This window comes from Corythoichthys intestinalis, chromosome 13, assembly GCF_030265065.1.
Source record: "Corythoichthys intestinalis isolate RoL2023-P3 chromosome 13, ASM3026506v1, whole genome shotgun sequence".
Lineage (NCBI taxonomy): Eukaryota > Metazoa > Chordata > Actinopteri > Syngnathiformes > Syngnathidae > Corythoichthys > Corythoichthys intestinalis.
In genome coordinates, this window is record NC_080407.1 from 3,004,399 (window position 1) to 3,022,898 (window position 18,500).

The following is an 18,500-nucleotide window of genomic DNA, read 5'->3' on the forward strand; positions in this document are numbered from 1 at the left end:
TATGCAAACTGCAATCAGCCAACCTATATTATTACTTCGGTGAGAAGATTGCCAAACCTGACTGGACTTGAACCCAGTGAATTACATGTTCAAGTCAGTGGTGCTACCACTGCAGCATTAAGCTATTGAGCAGTGCAATCCAGGAGTAGTACTTATACTGCATTCAAACCACAGGTGGGTTAATTGGGCCAAAAATATATTTAGTGCACCACTTCTCTACAGTCCAGTGGTAATAAACTGGGCTTAAAAGTCAGTAGATTCAATTCCTGTGCTTCCCCACTATATAATATACCGGTTTGTTCTTGTAGAACAGTGAAGTGCGCTCCTTGCGCTCCTTGCGCTCCTTGCGCTCCTTGCGCTCCTTGCGCTCCTTGCGCTCCTTGCGCTCCTTGCGCTCCTTGCGCTCCTTGCGCTCCTTGCGCTCCTTGCGCACCAATTTTCCAAATGTTTGGATTGTCATTAGCATCAGACACACCAGCTGCATATTTGAACAAACTTTTTTTTTAAAGCCTAAAATTACACCTTAAGCACAAATCCATTAACAGGTTGGTCATTTAAAACATTGCTCCTGTGCTACAATTTGAACATTTCTGTAACTCATGGCCAAAGTTCGTTTTATTGTCAAAGAATATAGCTTTTCTTCATGTATGAACAGACTTAGAGGACTCATTGACTGCCATGGTTGACAATAGACAAAGCGGATATATTCTGTAAAACTCAATTTTTACAGTGACTAGTGCATACTAATAACTACAGTGGACTTGGTACCTGGACACACAATATTTTTGACAGCCAACATATGTAACTCGTCAATCGACGACATACTCGAAATAAGACAGACCACTGTATAACACTAGAAGATGTTAATGTGAGTTGTACGATTAACTCCTTGACTGGGAGGCCTGGCCAGCCGCCTGCTGGTCAAAACAGCTTGGATGTCCATCACTGTCAATTGCACTAAAACAACATTGTTTGATGACATGCTCAATGAGCATTGAATAATGCTGTTAAACATGAGCAAATAATGCTAAACGGATCGGACATCAAGCACCGTCAATGGCTCTGAAAGATGAGCATTCAAAAGCAATCTAAGCTCAAATGAAAAAGGAGGACCCAAATTTGCACATTTTCAAAAATACACTACAGAAAAAAATTAGATGTTCATAGCTCAAGATTTCATTGTGTATACATTCTATATTCCTAATTTTATTTCTCTGAAAATTAAAACCGCCTCGCTTTGAATCAATGAAATATCCATCATCGGTATCATTGACAATTACAAAATGATATGCCCGAAGGAAGAAAGAACCGAAGACAGACAAGGGCAGACGGGAGAAACATGCTTATCATTTTCCCGTCCCCCATACAGCTAAAGACGCACAATCAAACATGTTAGAGTTGCATACATCACATTACATGAGCTTTTCCTTTTTCACATGAATTATCTTCCCAAAAGTTATTAATTGCATGGCCCTTATGCAATGTTGTCTATTAGTGAGTTCCTTGAGTAGGCCGCATTGTTGAGAAGATTCTGTCCGGTGAACTCCGCGTCCTTTCTTCCTCCTGACCAACAAATAGCATTCGTTTAAAAATATATTTGGCAAACCATTTTTTTTTGGGGCAGACAAAAATTGCCCTAGTCTTTGTAAGATGTAACAATATTGAAACAATGAAATATTCTAAAATTAACATTTTAATACCTAATTCACATTGGTACTACTGGTCCTCCATAGTTATTCAAAGGCTTTTTAAAAGCAATGTTTAGCAGTTCTATTTTTATACTCAAAATGGAGAGACTTGCTTTTTGACTAAATTCACTTTTATTGAGAGTAAGGCTTTTGAATACTCAATCTTTGACAAACTGCAACATTTACAATCAGGGTGTGCTCTCGGTGACTCTTCTGGTCTCCCAAAATTTAATGTCACACAGGTGAAATGCAGATAATAGGGGTGACAAAATATCGAAATGGTGATTTATCGGCATACTTTGTGTTCCAAAAGGTTATCGATATGCTCCTGCCAAGAATCGAGATATTGTTTTAAAAAGATAACGTTTGGGGGGTGGGGGGTTGCTACTAAAATCTTCCATTATAAATCGTGTCTGAGGTAACTAAGTCTGCCACTGACTGTGCTCAACACCCAATAAATTTAGACTGGGAACATTCGTTCATTTGAAATAGATTTGAGCGGTCGATTAATCGATGAACTATTTCGTTCGAATAATCGGATAAGGAACAAAAAATTAAAATACCTGAGAAAAGCCTCACACAGTATATATATATATATATATATAAAAAAATTGATTCAAAAAAAAAAATTTTTTATTTATGTACAACAAATGAACAATTGCCCAACTTACACAGCAAAAGACTGACTCTCGCTTCTCCTGCTTGAGGCTCACAGCTCGGACATGTTCAATCTGCTCTTGGGCCAACACTCCTGGAAAAACATGTCTTATGAACCCGAATAGGTAGAATATGGTAAAATTTCCACGACCGTCAAAAGTCCTACTTATTCTAAGCTTTTGTTTAAAAAATATATAATAAAAATACCGCTGATGGCAAAAGACGTCCGATCCATTTGACTGGGAGGGTTGGCCAGACCCCTCCCAGTTAAATTGGATCAGACTGCCGTCAATGGCACTGAAACAGGACCGTTGACTAAACATTTTGCAGTTTTTTAATGGCATTAACATTTTTTTTTTATAGCTAATGCATAGATTAAGCCATTGCAATAGTACTTATTAGATTTGTGCTCCCCCCGTTTTATATGACAACTGAAAGCTTAACATTCCCTGGATTGCTGCAGTGTCATCTTGCTCGGCGTCATTGGAGACCAACACTCGCTTCTCCTGCTTGAGGCTGGCTGCTTGGACGTGCTCAATCTGCTCTTGTACCAGCACTCCTGGAACCACATATAAATTTAGTTATATTTTGCCATATTCATGCAATATATACTTTGTATTTTACAACTGTTATGGGTATACTCAAGATACAAACACTAAATTGAAAATACAGTTTTGTCTCTCAACAGTACAAAATTCCTTTTTGTTCTACCAGCTGCTCTAATCAATCTGCCGTTGACGGCTAAAGACGGGAGGACTGGCCAAAAACCCTCCTGATTAAAACTGATCGGATGCCTTTCTTCGTCAAAGGCAATGAAACAGGACCGTTCTCTACATACAACATTCTGCATTATGCAAATAATATTGTATGTTATTTTAATCAACCAATTGTAGGAAAATACACCAGCTAATTTAATGCGCTGAGTATTAAGCAGTTGCAGTCATACAAGTACATTTCATCAACTTGGTGAATTATACGGGTTTTTTTTTTTTGACAACAGGCTCATTTTGACATACCCGTTGATGCTATCCATCCAACCTGGACCGTTTTGGAAATGGGAAGAGGCTCCTACCACTAGGTTCTCCTGAAAACAAAGAAGCTGCATTAACGCCAGGAATCAGGAAATTTTAGATGACTTTTTACCAGCCGAGGGGGTAGCGGTTTAAAAAGGAACCTTGATGTAAGTGAAGTTGTCCCCAGATCAGGTCGACAGTTGCTGGGAAAGTTGGACCAATCCCACCCTTGCGTTTGGCATCATTGGAGATTGATGCTCCTGGAAAAGTATACGCATCAATGTTTCTATTTTCCTTGGAACATTGTGTGATACTTTATTTGCATTTCATTCATGATTTAAACCAATGATATTCACAAATATTAATGGGCTAATCATACATTTTTACTAGGGCTGTCAAACCATTAAAATTTAATAGTTAATCACAGCTTAAAAAGTAATTAATCGCAATTCAAACCATCTATAAAATATGCCCTATTTTTCTGTAAATTATTGTTGGAATGGAAACAAGTACGTACTGTATTATAACAATAAATCAACAAGATGGCATTAAAATGAACATTGTTCAAGCAATCCATGGATAGAAAGACTTGCAGTTCTTAAAAGTTATAGAAATTTTATATTAAAACCCCTCTTAATGTTTTCATTTCAATAAAATTTGTAAAACTTTCAAAAAAACTAGTAGCTCGCCGTTGTTGATGTCAATAACAATTTCGGTGCTGAAACCCATAAAATCAGTCGCACCGAAGCGCCAGCAGAGGGCAGCAAAACACCAAAATAGACAAGTAACAAGCGGAAATGACACTTTGCTTTCATTTTAATCTTAGCGGGGCATGTGCATGAAATGAGTCAAACATTTTAACGTGATTTAAATTCACGCCCGTTAACGCGATAATTTTGACAGCCCTAATTTTTGCATTATTTAAAAAAAAAAAAAAAAAAAAACGTCCGATCCATGAAACTGGGAAGGCTGGCCAACACCCTCCCAGTCATATGGATTGGACATCCATCACGGTCAGTGGCATTGAAATGGGATCGTTCACTATATTAAGTTTTGGGTTTTTTTGTTTTTTTAATGGAATTAACACTATTTTTTCAACCAATTGTAGGAAAACAATGGCTGGTAGGACTAGTACATTTCAATAGCTGAGATTTCTTTCTTTTAAATGAAAACTGAAAGCTTAACATTCCCTTGATTGCTGCAGTGTCGTCACGCTCTGTCTGTGGAGGAGGACACTTGCTTCTCCTGCTTGAGGCTGGCGGCTTGGATGTGCTCAATCTGCTCTTGTACCAACACTCCTGGAATCACATATGAATCTAGTTATATTTTGCCATATTCATGCAATATATACATTGTATTTTACAACTTATGAGTATACTCAAGATACTAACAGTAAATTGGTTTAATATACACAGTTTTGTCTCAACAGTCCAAAATTCCTTTTTGCTATAGCAGCTTTTGTAAAACCAAGCTACCATTGACATCAAATTGACTGGCCAGAAACCCTCCCGATTAAAACTGATCAGATGCCTTTCTTTGTCAGAGGTACTGAAACTGAACCGTTCACTACATACATCGTTCTGTATTATGCAACTAACAATATTGTATGTTATTGTAGGAAAATACACCAGCTAATTTAATGCACTGAGTATTAAGCAGTTGTAGTCATACATTTCATCATCTTGGTGAATTATTATTGTTTTAATGACAACAGGCTCATTTTGACATACCCGTTGATGCTATCCATCCAACCTGGATCGTTTTGGAAATGGGAAGAGGCTCCTGTCACTAAGTTCTCCTGAAAACAAAGTGAAGCTGCATAAACGCCAGGAATCAGGAAATTTGAGGTGACTTTTTACCAGCCGAGGTGGTAGCGGTTTAAAAAGGAACCTTGATATAAGTGAAGTTGTCCCCAGATCAGGTCGACGGTAGCTGGGGGAGCTGGACCGATCCCGCCGTTGCGTTTGGCATCATTGGAGATTGATGCTCCTGGAAAAGTATATGCATCAATGTTTCTATTGTCCTTGGAACATTTTGTGATACTTTATTTGCATTTCATTCATGACTTAAACTAATGCTATTCACAAATATTAATGGGCTAATCATACATTTTTAATAGGGCTGTCAAATGATGAAAATTTCTTAATCGAGTTAATCACAGCTTAAAAATTGTAATTAACCGCAATTCAAACCATCTATAAAATATGCCATATTTTTCTGTAAATTATTGTTGGAATGGAAACAAGTATTGTATTATAACAAAACAATGGCATTAACATTCTGTTAAAGCAATCCATGGATAGACTTAGTTCTTAAAAGACAAATGTTAGTACAAGTTATAGGAATTTTATGTTAAAACCCCTCTTGATGTTTTCGTTTTAAGAAAGTTTGTAAAATTTATCAAAAAATAAACTAGCTCGCCATTGTTGATGTCAATAATTATGGTGCTGAAACCCATAAAATCAGTCGCACCCAAGCGCCAGCAGAGGGCGGAAAATCGCCAAAAAACAAGTAACAAGCGGAAATGACACTTTGCAGTCATTTTAATCTGAGTGGAGCATGTGCGTTAGTCAAATATTTTAACGAGATTTAAATTAACGCCCGTTAACGCGATAATTTTGACAGCCTTAATTTTTGCATTTAATTTTTTTTTTTTTTTTTTAAATGTCCGATCAATGAAACTGGGAAGGCTGGCCAACACCCTCCCAGTCATATGGATTGGACATCCATCACGGTCAGTGGCACTGAAATGGGATCGTTCACTGTATTAAGTTTTGGGGTTTTTTTTATGGAATTAACACACTATTTTTTCAACCAATTGTAGGAAAACAATGGCTGGTAGGACTAGTACATTTCAATAGCTGAGATTTCTTTCTTTTAAATGAAAACTGAAAGCTTAACATTCCCTTGATTGCTGCAGTGTCGTCGCGCTCTGTCTGTGGAGGAGGACACTTGCTTCTCCTGCTTGAGGCTGGCGGCTTGGATGTGCTCAATCTGCTCTTGTACCAACACTCCTGGAACCACATATGAATCTAGTTATATTTTGCCATATATACATTGTAGTTTACAACATTTTACAACAAGTATACTCAAGATACTAACACTGTAAATTGGTTTAATACACACTGTTTTGTTTCTCAACAGTACAAATTTTTTTTGCTGTAGCAGCTTTTGTAAAACCAATCTACCGTTGACAGCAAAAGACGGGAGTACTGGCCAGAAACCCTCCCGATTAAAACTGATCGGATGCCTTTCTTCGTCAAAGGTACTGAAACAGGACCGTTCACTACATACATCATTCTGTATTATGCAACTAACATTAATGTATGTTATTGTAGGAAAATCATTCATTCATTTTCCATGCCGCTTTTCTTCACGAGGGTCACGGAGGTGCTGGAGCCTATCCCAGCTAACTACGGGCAGTAGGCAGGGGACTGAACTGGCTGCCAGCCAATCGCAGGGCACAAAGAAACAAACCATTCACGCACACACTCATACCCACGGAAATACACCAGCTAATTTAATGCACCGAGTTTTAAACAGTTGTATTCATACATTTCATCAACCTGGTGAATTACACTTTTTTTATGACAACAGTAGCCTCATTTTGTCATACCCGTTGACGCTATCCATCCAACCTGGACCGTTTTGGAAATGGAAGAGGCTCCTGTCACTAGGTTCTCCTGAAAACAAAGTGAAGCTGCATAAACGCCGGGAATCAGGAAATTTGAGATGACTTTTTACCGACCGAGGTGGTAGCGGTTCAAAAAGGAACCTTGATGGAAGTGAAGTTGTCCCCAGATCAGGTCGACAGTAGCTGGGAGAGTTGGACCAATCCCGCCGTTGCGTTCGGCATCATTAGAGATTGATGCTCCTGGAAAAGTATATGCATCAATATGTTTATATTGTTCTTGGAACATTTTGAGATTTACATTTCATTCATGGTTTAAACCAATGATATTCACAAATATTAATGGGCTAATCATACATTTTTACTAGGGTTGTCAAACCATTAAAATTTAATAGTTAATTAAGATTAATTTTTAAGCTGTGATTAATCGCAATTCAAACCATCTATAAAATATGCCATTTTTCTGTAAATTATTGTTGGAATGGAAACAAGTCCTGTATTTATTATAATAAATCAACAAGATGGCATTAACATTGTTAAAGCAATCCATGGATAGAGACTTGCAGTTCTTAAAAGATAAATGTACAAGTTAAAGAAATTTTCAATTATAACCCCTCTTAATGTTTTCATTTTAATAAAGTTTGTAAAACTTTCAATCAAAAAAAAAACTAGTAGCCCGCCATTGTTGATGTCAATAATTATGGTGCTGAAACCCATAAAATCAGGCACACCCAAGCGTCAGCAGATGGCGGCAAAACCAAAAAACAAGTAACAAGCAGAAATGACACTTTGCTGTCATTTTAATCTGAGCGGGGCATGTGCGTTAAATGCGTCAAATATTTTAACGTGATTTAAATTAACGCCCGTTAACACGATGATTTTGACAGCCCTAATTTTTGCGTTTGAAAAAAATGCCAAAATTTTTTTTTAAAAAAAACGTCTGATCCATGAAACTGGGAAGGCTGGCCAACACCCTCCCAGTCATATGGATTGGACATCCATCACGGTCAATGGCACTGAAACGGGATCGTTCACTATATTAAGTTTTGTTTTTTATGGAATTAACACATTTTTTCAACCAATTGTAGGAAAACAGTGGCTGGTAGGACTAGTACATTTTAATAGCTCAGATTTTTTTTTAAATGACAACTGAAAGTAACATTCCCTGGTTTGCTGCAGTGTCGGTACACTCCGTCGTTGGAGAAGGACACTTGCTTCTCCTGCTTGAGGCTTGGATGTGCTCCATCTGCTTTTGCACAGACACTAATAAAATAAATAATATAGCAACAACAGCAAATAAAATGCGTGCGCAGGTTGTGTTTACATCTTGTGTCCGGAAGTGCAGTTGCAGAGCAGGAAAGGTTCCGCACGTCCGTAACAGCTGTTACGCCGTGGTTGCAACGGGTTGGAGTCCATCCAGGGTGGCCGGAACTCTGCATCCTCCCAACCACCCCTGGCTCTGCCATTGAACTCCTGGAACTATATTAATCTAGTTATGTTTTGCCATAGTCATGCAATATATCCATTGTATTTTACAACATTTATGTATATATACTCAGGATACTAACACTGTTGTTAATTGGTTAATTATACACCTAGTTCTGTCACCAGTAAAGCCCCACTTAATCTAATAGTTTTTGGCAAATATGCCATAGATGGCAAAAGACATCCAAATCCATTTGACTGGGAGGACAGGCCAGAAACCCTCCTGGTTAAAAAGGATTAGACTGCCGTCCAAGTGGCACTGAAATGGTATCGTTCACTATATAAATTTTGTATTTACTCATTCAATTAACATTTTTTAACCAATTGTAGGAAAACAAGCCAACAAATTTACTGCAAAGATTAAGCAGCTGCAGTCGTACTAGTACATTAGCAGCTGAGGTATTTTTTGTTTTAAATGACAACTGATAATAACGTTCCCTGGATTGCTGCAGTGTCATCTCACTCGTTGTCGTTTCAGACAGACGCTCGCCCTGCTTGGATGTGCTCATTCTTCTCCTAGGCCAACACTCCTGGAAACATGCATTATTAACACTTGTTATATATACACTTTGTCACTGTCAACAATACAAAATCCGTACTTATTCCAACAGCTTTTGTCAAATCTGCCATTGACAGCAAGAGATGTCCGATGCATTTGACCGGGAGGACTGGCCAGAAACCCTTCCGGTTAAATTGGATCGGACTGCTGTCTTTCAATGGCACTGAAACAGGATCATTCACTATATACATTGTTTTTTTTTTTTTTTATCCGATTAACAATGTTAGCAGCAAAACCAGCTAATTTAATGCATAGATTAAGCAGTTGCAGTAGTACGAGTGCATTTTATTAGCCTAGTGGATTTTTTTCTTTTAAATGACAACTGAAAGCTGAACATTCCCTGGATTGCGGTCGTGTCGTCGCGCTTGACATCGTTGGAGACGTCACTCGCTTCTCCTGCTTCAGGCTGGCGGCTTGGATGTGCTCAATCTGCTCTTGCACCAACACTCCTGGAAACAATCATCATCATCCATCATGTTTGGCACGTTACTTTAAAAAATTAGTTATACTCACTTCCAAAAATTAACTGAGTAACTGAATTACTCTAGTAAAAGTTACTAGTTACCAGAGAAAGTAATTTTTCCGTTACTTTAAAAAGTTGTTGTATGTCAAAGAATTTGAAATTTTCTGAGCAGTATTCGAGTCAGTTGAATAGAGGACAGGTAGTTGTGGTATAGAACCTAGTAATATTTATTGCACCTCACCAGCAACAGATTTATCCTACACTTGAAGTGCAACAAAAATAAAGGCAATGAAACAGGACCGTTCTCTACATACATCATTCTGCATTATGCAAATATTGTATGTTATTTTATCAACCAATTGTAGGAAAATACACCAGCTAATTTAATGCACTAAGTATTAAGCAGTTGTCATATAAGTACATTTCATCAACTTGGTGAATTATACCTTTTTTTTCAGACAACTACAGGCTCAGTTTGACATACCTGTTGATGCGATCCATCCAACCTGGACCGTTTTGGAAATGCGAACAGGTTCATGTCACTAGGTTATCCTGAAAACAAAGTGAAGCTGCGTAAACGCCGGGAATCAGGAAATTTGAGATGACTTTACCAGCAGAGGTGGTAGCGGTTTAAAAATGAACCTTGATATTAAGTTGTCCCCAGATCAGGTCGACGGTAGCTGGGCGAGTTGGACCGATCCCGCCGTTGCGTTCGGCATCATTGGAGATTGATGCTCCTGGAAAAGTATACGCATCAATGTTTCTATTTTCCTTGGAACATTGTGTGATACTTTATTTGCATTTCATTCATGATTTAAACCAATAATATTCACAAATATTAATGGGCTAATCATATATTTTTACTAGGGCTGTCAAATGATTCAAATTTGTTAATCGAGTTAATCACAGCTTAAAAATTGTAATCGCAATTCAAACCATCTATAAAATATGCCCTATTTTTCTGTAAATTGGAATAGAAACAAGTACTGTTTATAATAAATCAAAATGGCATTAACATTATTAACATTCTGTTAAATCGATCCATGGATAAAGACTTGTACTTCTAAAAAGATAAATGTTAGTACAAGTTAGAAATTTTATATTAAAAACCCCTCTTAATGTTTTCGTTTTAATAAAATTTGTAAAATTTTCAATCAAAAAATAAACTAGTAGCTTGCCATTGTTGATGTCAATAATTACACAATGCTCACTTATTGTGCTAAAACCCACAAAATCATTTGGACCCAAGCGCCAGCAGAGGGCGCCAAACACCAAAAAAACAAGTATCAAGCGGAAATGACATTTTAATCCGAGCGGGGCATGTGCGTTAAATGCGCCAAATATTTTAACGTGATTCATTTTAAAAATTAACTCTGTTTGGTTAAATATAAACTTTGTTCTGTCAGTGTCAACAAATCCCTACTTATTCTAAAAGCTTTTGTAAAACCTATCTGCAGTTGACTGTAAAAGAAGCCCAAACCATTTGACCGGGAGGACTGGCCAGAACCCTCCCGGTGAAATTGGATCGGACTTCAGTCTCTTTCAATGGCACTGAAACGGGATCATTCACTATACAAGTTTTGTTTTTGTTTTTTTAATCCAATTAACCGTTTTTCCTACCAATTGTAGCAAAACCAGCTAATTTTATGCATAGATTAAGCACGAGCAGTAGCACTAATACATATTAACTTAGTGATTTTTCTTTTAAATGCAACTGAAAGCTTAACATTCCCTGAATTGCTGCAGTGTCGTCGCGTTTGGAGTCATTGGAGACTGACACTCGCTTCTCCGGCTTGAGGCTGGCGGCTTGGACGTGCTCAATCTGCTCTTGTATCAACACTCCTGGAACCACATATGAATTTAGTTATATTATGCCATATTCATGCTATATATACTTTGTATTTTACAACTTAGGAGTATACTCAAGATACTAACACTGTAAATTGGATTAATATACACAGTTTTGTCTCTCAACAGTACAAAATTCCTTTTTGCTAGAGCAGCTTTTGTAAAACCAATCTACCGTTGACAGCAAAAGACGGGAGGACCGGCCAAAAACCCTCCTGATTAAAACTGATTGGATGCCTTTCTTCGTCAAAGGCAATGAAACAGGACCGTTCTCTACAGACATCATTCTGCATTATGCAAATAATATTGTATGTTATTTTATCAACCAATTGTAGAAAATACACCAGCTAATTTAATGCACTAAGTATAAAGCAGTTGTCATACAAGTAAATTTTATCAACTTGGTGAATTATACCATTTATTTCAAAGACAACTACAGGCTCAGTTTGACATACCTGTTGATGCGATCCATCCAACCTGGACCGTTTTGGAAATGCGAACAGGCTCATGTCACTAGGTTATCCTGAAAACAAAGTGAAGCTGCATAAAAGCCAGGAATCAGGAAATTTGAGATGACTTTACCAGCAGAGGTGGTAGCGGTTTAAAAATGAACCCTGATATTAAGTGAAGTTATCCCCAGATCAGGTCGACTGTGGCTGGGCGAGTTGGACCGATCCCGCCGTTGCGTTCGGCATCATTGGAGATTGATGCTCCTGAAAAAGTATATGCATCAATGTTTCCATTGTCCTTGGAACATTTTGTGATACTTTATTTGCATTTCATTCATGATTTAAACCAATGCTATTCACGAATATTAAATGGATAATCATCCACTCGTTATTTGAAAAAAAAGCAAAAGTCCAATCCATGAAACTGGGAAGGCTGGCCAACACCCTCCCAGTCAAAATGGATTGGAGATCCATCACTTTCAATGGCACTGAAACAAGATCGTGCACTATATTTTTTTATTGGAATTAACTTTTTTTTTTTTTCAACCAATTGTAGGAAAACAGTGGCTAATTTAATGCTTTGATGAAGCAGTTGCAGTACGACTAGTACATTTCAATAGGTTAGATTTTCTTTTAAATGACAACTGAAAGTAACATTCCCTGTATTGCTGCAGTGTCGTCGCACGCTGTCGTTGGAGGACACTTGCTTCTCCTGCTTGAGGCTTGGATGTGCTCCATCTGCTTTTGACAGACACTCCTAATAAAAAAAAATAAAATTGCAACAAGAGCAAATAAAATAGCCGGGTGTGCGCGCAGGATGTGTGTACATCTAGTGTCCGGAAGTGCAGTCGCAGAGCAGGAAAGGTTCTGCACGTCGGGAGCAGCTGTGATGCAGTGGTTGCATCGGGTTGAGGTCCATCCAGGGTGGTCAGGACTCTGCATAGGGTGACCCCAGCCGATTGGGCGCCGTTTGTAAAGCAGCACATGCTGTAAAATACAACATTTTCTCACATTTAGCGCCACACAGTGTTTAAATGGTGAGAAATTTTTAGAGTCACTTTTTTTTGCACTTTTACAACATTATTTAGCAACTTAAATATTTTTAATTAAGTTTTGGACCTGATTTTTTAAATCCAGAACTACATATTTAAATCTTAAATTTATATCCAATATCCTAAATGTTAAATCAGGGACTGGTCGGAACTAAATATTTAGCTTAATATGCAAATTCACATGACTGGAGACCGGAAGTAAAAGCTGGTGGAGCAGCTTTACGTTGCTTGAAAATGAATAAAAGCTACTCAACGGTGGCAGTCTGCTCTTGGACACGAGTCATTGTTATAACAACAAATATAGGTAAAATACATATTTAGGAGAAATATATATATATATATATATATATATATTGTATTTTACAACTTACGTAGCTATACTCAGAATACTAACACTTGTTAATTGGTTAATTAAACACCTAGTTCTGTCACCAGTACAAAAGCAGCTTTTGCCAAATCTGCCGTTGACGGCAAAAAACGTCCAAATCCATTTGACCAGGACGACTGGCCAGAAACCCTCCTGGTTAAAAAGGACTGGACTGCCGTCCAAGTGGCATAAATTTTGTAGTTGTTCATGCAATTTTTTTAACCAATTGTAGGAAAACAACCCAACTAATTTAATCCAAAGCTGCAGTCGTACTAGTACATTAGCTTAGTTTTTCTTTCAAATGACAACTGAAAGCTGAACATTCCCTGGATTGCTGCAGTATCGTCGCACTCTGTGTCGTTTGACACCGACGCTCGCTTCTGCTGCTTGAGGCTGACGACTCTGTTAAAACATTAAAATAAAAAGATTTGCAAGCGTTGGTGTATTTGCTTGTTTTACCTGTAATTAGAAGCGGACATCTTGACAGTGGCCTGCAACAGAAAAGGTAAAACAATTGGTAAACTCATTCGATCGTAGAATCTAAATGCCCATTCGCCTTAAGATGAGAACAAAAATTCAAACTAAACTTGATTAGTTTACCTGCTGTCAAATGGCGCTCTTGATCAGATGTCGGAAATGTTGGCGTCCATCCATATGGGAGTTAAATACGCGCACATAACATTGATTCGACGTATTTAAATTTGTACCTCATTCAATTAAACGAGGGCCTTCGTTTGTGGTCCTCGCTTTGGCAAGCCCTTCGCTCGCTCCGCGTCGAGGCCGCAGTCCTGCAAACTTTTTCAACATTACACTGGTGAGCTTTTACCACGCTCAAATCGTAAATTGGCGTCAAGTAGAAACGAAAAAAGTTGCGATCGGAAGGTCCTGCAAACATTTTAAAAACCACGCTGCCAGCTTCGAGCGCGCGCAAAACGGGATTTAGTGTGAAACTGTGAAATAGGAACGAAAAAAGTGCAATCAGAAGGTTAAAGAATAATTGTGAAGACTTTGTGCCAAAGTGTGGAGCTCAGTAATCGGGGGGGCGACGGGACGCCGGCAGCTGGTTTGAAAAGGACCGCCTAATTACTTGCAGCTTGTATACGTTTCCGGTAATGACGTCACCGTTAATCATAATTAGATTTTTTTTTTTTTTTAAACGGCCAGATATAGGATAAATATGACCTCCAATCCCTAACTGGCAGCCCAATCAAGTGCCCCCTCTTATCATTCTGCTATGAATGATGATGATGTTTATTTTATTTTTTTAATTTCTAGCATGCACAAAAAAGCAATACAGTATAAAGGGGGAAAAATCAGGGGGGGGGGGGACTAAAAAAGACTTGAAATGAGTATCACTAGTAGACCATTCAATTTTGAAATATATTAATATTGATAATAAATGATTCAATATCTTACAAGGCAAGAGGACTTTAAGTGGTGTCGTTGGCGTTTGTCAGGAATTAAAACCTGGTTTTCAAGCTAAAATGTGTTGTTATATTCTGATAAATTTAGTCCGTAGTTGGTATCTGTTTTCATTCGTTTATTTACATTAATTATTTACATTCATTTTTATATTTTACATTCATTTCATAGCGAGTGCGTCGTGTAATTACCCATGGGGGCCACAGGAGGGTAGTCAAGAGGGCGCTAGTAAGCCAAATGCTTACCCCCGGGGGGTGGTGATTAGATATCGTCGATGGCATTAAAAGTGTCGTCGTCCGTCATGAATTAAACGTGTTTTTTTTTTTTTTTTTTTTCCGGACAAAATTTAGTGCGTTGTTGGTAACTTGTTTTCACTTTTCAATTTTTTGTTTTACCGTACTTTCATTTCATTCACTTTAATATTACAAAACGAGTATGGCCTGTAATTACTCATAGTGGCCACAGGATGGCAGTTAAGAGGGCGCCAGGAAGCGAAATGCTTTCCCAATGTGGTTGATAAGACATCTTTCAAGGCGAGATGGCTTTAAGTGGCGTCGTCGTTTTGAATGAATTAAACGTGGTTTTCAAGCTAAAATGTCTTATATTCAGAGAAATTTAGTACGTAGTTGGTATCAGTTTTCGTTCGTTTATGCGATTGTTTACTTTCATTTTACATCACCATTATGTTACAAGGTTAAATAGCGAGTGTATCATGTAATACCCATAGTGACCACAGGAGGGCAGTGAGCGGGCACTAGTCAGCTAAATGCTTTCCCCATGGGGGAGAAATGAGTAGATATCTTATAAGGCGAGATGGCTTTAAGTGGTGTCGTTGTTCGTCATGAGTTAAATGTCATTTTCGAGCTAAAATGACTTATGTTCGGGGAAAAATGTAATGCGTAGTGGTGACTTTTTATCCCCACTTTATTATTTGATGATTGACTTTCATTTTGCATCGCTGTAAGATTACAAGGTTTAATAGCCAGTGTGACGTATTTTTACCCATGTGGCCACAGGAGGGCAGTAAAGAGGGCGCTAGTAAGCGAAATGCTTTCCCATGGGGGGGTTGATTGGATATCTTCTAAGGCGAGATGGCTTTATGTGGTGTCGTCGTTCGTCGTGAATAAACGTCATTTCAATCTAAAACGTCGTTATATTCGGGGAAAAAATGTAGTGCGTCGTTGGCGACTTTTTATTTGATGATTTACTTTCATTTTACATCACTGTAAGAGGTTGCAAGTGTGGTGTGTATTTCCAGCTGGTGGAAGTGAGTATTCAGGGACCTCGTATTTGTCTGCAGCAGCTTATTGCAGTACAGTTCGGGAAAAAATAAATAAATAAAACCTCCAGATTTGAAGCTGCATTTATTGTCAATAGTGCAAATGTCACTAGATGGAGACCCTGACTGAACTCGAATCCACTCAATCAGGGTTCTAAGTCCACCATACTACCCCTTCACCAGGCGGGGCCAGGAATTTTGGGCCCCATGAAAAGATATCACTTTGGGCCCCACCACCAGTGCCGGGAGACACACAAATTTAGAGTATCAACTACGTAATTTACTGCATTCTAGTGAATCTTTACACACTAATTTGTGTATTTTCTACATTGATTTAAGATGAAAATATATTTATGTAAACATACAGCGTATAGAGCAGTAATAAATAGACCGATATCATCTATAAGAAATGTACTGAAGGACATCTTTTAAATCTAAATATATATTAGAAATATTCTCAAAGCAAATACTATAATGAATGACTTGGAATAAATATTTTAACTATACTACAGTATACAATAACCACAATTAAAATATCATCTTTAGAACATCTATAGAACAAAGCGAGCAGCAGATTTTTTGACCTTGTATTCATACTGTAGCAAGTGTATCGATCTAATGTAGCCATACATTTAACAGCTGTCACTGCATGATCCATGGTCCCTTGCTCAGCCTTACTCACCAAGAGCCCAGCGCCGAGCCTTCTGGCGAGCAAAGTCCCTGATCAAATCTTTGAAGTCTGTCATCTGTGGAGCCAGTGCCAGGAGCACTGTCTTTTTGGCTCTCTACACTCGTCCCTGACAAAACTGAAGATGGTCCCGGCTCTGTAGTGTACATACAATGACACATATAACAATATCTTCTATATTGTTCTATATATTATCCTAAATATACATATTCTCTCACAGCTGTCTAGATAAGGAGTTTACCCTTAACAATAACCACTGATATTTTATGTGTGGTGTGGCAGTGTTCGAGGTAATTACTCACCTCCTTCAGTTGAAAGTAAAGTTGAGGCTGGCTCATAAAGGGGGTCAGGAGACAGGGCTGCTGAGCCAGACGCAACAAGAGTTGCGCCTGTTACAACAGGCACGGGCAGAGACAACTGTTTTAGTATGAAGAGCTTGCTAAGGGTTTGCCTGCTGTACTGATTGTTCCACATTTAGCTTACATTCAAACACTAGCTAACAAACAATTACAGTATTTCATTATGGAGCAGGCTTAGCCCCATCTGGAAACTTGCGATCTCCACTATAGGCTACAGCTCCGCAGCGAGGTCCCTTGTTAAACTAAATTCAATGGATGACGAACTAAATTCAGTAAATATTTGACAAACTGGACTCAAGCAGATTTTAAAAAAGAACATTTCCAAACCAACTTTCAATATCTGTAGGATACCAAAAAACGCCATCATTATTTGGAATTCATGTTTTTGAATAGGTGAATGTCGCTCATTGAGGCCGGGAAAATTCCGTATTTCTTACGGCGTGAGCTGGGACGTCGCTTCCGAGCTTTGCAAGAGACATCGCGAGGTTCCAGGTGGGGCTGGAGTGGGCTAAGATAACAGGTTAATTTTCAGCGCTTCACTGACATGAGACACCAACCTTCCTTTGTGAAGGACTTTGTCACATCCTGTTGGCTTTTTCTACCGCTCTCCTGTTGAGCTTTCCTCTTTTGATTTTTGTTTTGAAACCATTTCTGCAGTATCGCGCACTCCCAGTCATTGACTGGAGCCACCACCGAGAGTACAGTGTTCAATGGACGATGTTGAAATTCGCCTTCCCAGCCAAGCCGCACGGAAACCGCGACAGCCAAAACAAGTGCCGCTCGGCCGATGCTGCCTCGCATGCGCTAACCGGGAAGGCGGAACTTCACGCGTTCTCTTATTTTAACCCTTTGTACTGACTCCATGTTTCAAAAGTTTAAATAAGACTCACCGAAAACAGGTTGACAATTTATTTGTCGACAATGGTCAAAAACAAGGCAAAAACAGACGGAGGGAACAATGCTGAATCCAAAGCAAGGCTACATAGCAGATGTTTCCGAGCAGCTAATGTCTTATCTCAGTGTCCAGTGTTTTTTAAGTCTGTGGGCCGGCCGAAGGTGTGTCCGGGCGTTGCTTTGGGATCATCACTCTCTGGCCGGTTTCGGGCTGTTTAGGTTCTTGCGTGGATGGGATGTGGTTGCCACAGCGACCGACGCTGGTCTTGACGTCACAAGCGCCTGCTATCAACTTTGTTACCCGGGCTGGCACTACTTGTTTTAGGACAAAGCGCGCTAGTCTTTGTCCTTGTTCGTTTGTCGGGAGGACTGATTGCCAGAGTTGGTGCGTCAATCTTGCTCGTGGCGCCCACGTTGGGCTTCTGTGATAAGATGGCTTTGTGTATCTATTCTGTTTCTTTAAACTATGGTGTGCTTTTTATTTTACATTAGGTGTGTTAGTGCAGTCCTACAGTGAATATGAGAAATCATACTATTCCCTGATTATATTACGTCTGTTCGAGTAATGCAAACAGTTAGACTGTGCCTACGAGAAACGGTACCATTTTTCCTTTTCCCCCTCATGAGTGCCGATAAGGTGATTCAC

The 18,500-nt window shown here is 38.8% G+C and overlaps 3 long non-coding RNA genes across 3 annotated transcripts; all 3 read right to left on the bottom strand.

Moving 5' to 3' along the window:
• Positions 1-1,430: 1,430 nt before the first annotated feature.
• On the bottom strand, positions 1,431-8,103 carry LOC130929035 (uncharacterized). Its single transcript, XR_009066792.1, has 6 exons — positions 7,107-8,103; positions 6,975-7,041; positions 5,249-6,372; positions 3,362-3,429; positions 2,360-2,904; positions 1,431-1,563 (listed from the first exon to the last, which is right to left on the bottom strand). It is a non-coding gene; the product is annotated as an uncharacterized LOC130929035 (long non-coding RNA).
• A 3,695-nt stretch (positions 8,104-11,798) lies between these two features.
• LOC130929246 (uncharacterized) lies at positions 11,799-12,853 on the bottom strand. The gene is made up of 3 exons (XR_009066846.1): positions 12,621-12,853; positions 11,927-12,550; positions 11,799-11,867 (listed from the first exon to the last, which is right to left on the bottom strand). It is a non-coding gene; the product is annotated as an uncharacterized LOC130929246 (long non-coding RNA).
• Positions 12,854-13,537: 684 nt separating this feature from the next.
• LOC130928365 (uncharacterized) lies at positions 13,538-13,934 on the bottom strand. Its single transcript, XR_009066667.1, has 3 exons — positions 13,813-13,934; positions 13,672-13,703; positions 13,538-13,614 (listed from the first exon to the last, which is right to left on the bottom strand). It is a non-coding gene; the product is annotated as an uncharacterized LOC130928365 (long non-coding RNA).
• Between the last annotated feature and the right edge of the window lie 4,566 nt (positions 13,935-18,500).